This window comes from Limulus polyphemus, unplaced genomic scaffold (assembly GCF_000517525.1).
Source record: "Limulus polyphemus unplaced genomic scaffold, Limulus_polyphemus-2.1.2 Scaffold2924, whole genome shotgun sequence".
NCBI classification, from domain to species: domain Eukaryota; kingdom Metazoa; phylum Arthropoda; class Merostomata; order Xiphosura; family Limulidae; genus Limulus; species Limulus polyphemus.
Genome location: NW_013668534.1, coordinates 21,404 through 25,611, shown reverse-complemented (window position 1 = coordinate 25,611; position 4,208 = coordinate 21,404).

Sequence of the window (4,208 nt, the reverse complement as noted above, 5' to 3'; positions counted from 1 at the left end):
TATTGCTTGTAAGTTTTTGAAACTTTTGTTTTTAAATCATTGTTTGTTATAGCTATTTGTAATTGCTGTTATTGTACATTGTATTGTTGTGTCTATATTAAAACGTATTTGTATAAAAAAGAAACCTGTGTGTATCAATCTTGTTGACAAATATCATAAACTGACTATATATATATTAACTGCTAAATCCAAAGTACAATTTAACTACTAAATGTAAAGTATCATTTAATTCGGTTTCAGACCATTTTAAATTCTGATACGTAACAATGAGAAATTGTATAATGAGATCAGAATGGTAACTCAAAAAGATGTTATTATGGGAAAATGCCGAGTCTGACAGTGCCCTCAGGTTCTTGGAAATTATTCAGGACACTTTTGTACACCAACTGGTGATGGAACCTACAAGAGAGGAAGCTATATTAGATTTAATATTAGCATCCAATGTGAATATGATAGACAGAGTTGTGGTTGGTGAGTATTTAAGCACAAGCGACCATTACATTATTAGGTGTGGGATTGTACTACACGTAGAATTGAAGAATAGTACCCTGATTCCAAATTTCAGGAAAACCAATTTCGATGGAATGAGACATGATCTGGCTTCTGTAGATTGGACTAAAGAGTTGGGAGGGGATCTTGAACAGATGTGGGAAGCATTTAGGAAAAATTGACATGCATACAGAACATGCATATTTCCTACAGAAAAAAAAGGGCAATGGAGTGGAATAAGTCAGCATGGTTTAAGAGATCATATTAAGGATAAACTTAATGCATTCAATAAATTTAAAATTACTGGAAATAATTATTTGGAGCACTATAGGAAATCAAGAGAGCTGGTTAAAAAGGAAGTTAAAAGGGCAAAAACTGTATATGAAAGAGGGTTGGCTGAAAGAGCTAAATCAATCAATAAGGAATTCTTTAGGTATATAATGGGTAGTCAAAATGTTAGGATGGAGATTGGGTTTCTTAAAAATGATAGTGGGGAGCTGATCTCGGAAGGTTATGAGATGGTAAACTTATTAAATTATATGTTCTCTTCAGTTTTTACGAAGGAAGATACAAGTATTATGCCTCAACCAGAGCACTTAATGTATGGGGAAAATATTGATTTAAAAGATATCATTTTACGTTCTGAAATTGTAAGAGAAAAGTTGGGAATCCTAAAAATTGATAAATTCCCTGGACCAGACAACTTTTATCCTAAAGTTTTAAAGAGCTTAAAAATTATATTTGTGAACTGCTGGCTAATATTTTTATAGGTTATTGAGTAGCGGAAGAGTATTAGGTGATTGGCAGTTAGCTAATGTTAGGCCAATATTTAAAGGAGGTGGTAAACATTGTCCAGGCAATTATAGGCCAGTTAGTCTTACATCAGTAGCTGGGAAGGTTTTAAAGAGTGTGATTAAAGATGCATTGCAGAGTTACTTAAAGCAGTTTGATATAGTGTCAAGGAGCCAGCATAGTTTCACTAAGGGAAAATCTTGTTTAACAAATCTTCTGACATTCTTTGAGGATGTTACTGCAAAAGTTGATGCAAGAAATACTGTGGATTTGGTTTACCTTGATTTTCATAAAGCGTTTGATAAGAGGTCTTAAATTCAAAGTTTGGCAGCGTAGGAGTCGTCTGGAGTTTAAACAGTATTACTTTGCAAACAGGGTGCTTTTGGAATGAGCTGCCTTTAAGGGTAGTGGAAGCATAAAATTTAATTGAGTTCAAGAAAAGATTGGATGAATACATGAGGAGTAAGAGATGGATATAGTTGGGAGCTGGAAGGGACATCCTTGATGGGCTAATAATCTCATTTTTGTCCCTTTAAAATTTTATGAAATTTATAACCTTACACCCATTTTTACAAATAAAGTCAGTTCTCAATATGCACTCTTCTTTGATGTTAATTAACGATGTATTATGAGGTGTATAGAATCTCCCTCTTGCTGTAAATTTATGTCTGACTGCTGTTTAAACCAATGCATCTTTCTTCTTCATCTCTGTAGGCAATGTCTCACCTCTCAAATAAACTAGGTCCAACTACTGTAGCTGTAGAACCAGCCAGTGACAAACAGTACAGTGCAAAGTTTGCTGTGAATGAACCATTGGACCCATGTACGATTCTCCTTAAATAATGGACTTCTTATCTCATTTTGGATAGATGAAATATTCCCAGATGAATTTCACCAATAAATCCAACTAGCTCCTGTCTTTTTTATGTCTTATTAGCTCCGTTGTTCCTTTGACTTGTTAGGTTATTCCCACAAATATATGTTCCGTGTTTTTAGTATCCTTTTAGAGGAGTTCTTATTCTATACATGCTTTAATCTACAGTTCCTCCCAATATGTCTTTTTAATTTACACTTGAAAAACCAATTTTCTTATGGTTTCTTCCATTTTGTGTAACTACTAGCTACTAACTAATTGTCTGATTAATTTTTTTCACTTCTACTAGAATATAATCATAGGAAGTTGATGTTTCAAGTACATGATCTGATAATCTCATAACTTCTAGATGGTGACTTTAATAGTTTAACTGCAACTTTGGACTTAAATTTAAGGTTTTGAGAAAGCCGATAGGCATCAGTATTTTTAGGTATATACAATTACTTTTTTCTTCAGCATTTAACTGACTTTCTTAAATGTTCTCCAAATCATTGATCATATACCAAATTTGCTTAAAGGTTTACGTGCAACTATTTAAATCACTGCATTCAACGAATATAATCTATATATTTTATTTATAATGATAGGGGCATAATTAGTAAATTAGTAGGGTTTGTGGGTAACAGAGTTGTGTTGCTTTATATGTCACTTAATTCTGAGATATACTTTTGATGTTCATCATTGAAGAATAAGTTTCTTTAACATTTTCAATAAAATATTTCAATATTTCAATTTAATTTTTTTATCTTAAATTCTGTGGTTGGGCATATAACAAAATTATTGGGCATTTCCAGCTGTATCTAAGATATTGGGGTAATACAAAATGACTTGGAACAGTTAATTAGTTGGGCAAATAATTATTATAATTATTGTAACTGCACAACAGGACATTTGGGTTTCATAATTTCTACCATACATTTGTGATATTTAAATATAACTGTCTTCTTTTAGTGTTATTATATTTACTCTGAATTATTTCTTTTTTCTGAATATATGAAGGTTTCACGTAACAAGTGGCAGAAAAAACCGTTAAGTTGATCTTGTTTCAAGTTACTTTTGTTCTTTTAAGCAGACCTATAATATATTGTTACATCTCCGTTTGTTAATTAACTTTCCGTAACTTCGTTCCGACGAAACTTTAGTGACACAAGTCCTTACTTAATAAAACTGGTTTCTTCTTTCTGAATATAGCTTTACAATACACTTGATTCCAACATTCGCGCAAAAACAAACGCAATAACGAACTTCATCAATACTCTCTGACTGCAAATCAATTACTTTCTACCTACACACATTGTCCCGTCACGTTGTGAGCGTCTTATATATATACCAGACAAACATATATCTAGTAAATGCTAGGGCATTCACGAAGGTTCGAGAGAAGTGGCGTGACACTAGTCACGTGGCCTCGTTGACGCAATAATATAGTTTTCTTGAATTAATTCAACTTAACCTGGATATGCCACTGATTTAATCTAGGTGTGACCCCCCTCAGTGATGTAACTGAAGAATAGGATCTCGGTATATGTTAGTTATACATAATTGTTTCGTTTAAATTTAATACAAGAGTTATGATTTACATAGTTATAAAACAGAAATATTAAATTTAGTATATTTAGAAGCGATAATTTATCTGCAGGTAGATTACGTGACTGTTTATGAATCATTTGTTAGTAGTTAAATTTTTGTAAATTGGTGTCATGCTACTCGAACCTTCTGAATTTTTCTCGTTGCTTTAAGTGAGTATCGTTACATTATAATGTCTGATAGTTTTTTAAAGTTCTAGGCCTCATTTGGGCATTATATTGTTACGACAGCGGAAGTCACGTGACGCTGGTAACACGTGATGAGTTTCTAGAAGGATCATGAAGGCCCGAGTGCATTCTAGACGCTCTCTTTTTTAGTATATAAACCCGGCAAATAAAGCGAGATAAAAATTGAAGATAGGGAGAAAAAGAGACAGTACTCGAGTCAAGTCGTAAATAAAGTGCGTGAATCGTTGTGAATTATGGTGTGTGATTAAGTTAAAGTGACTGTGGAAATTAAGTGTATT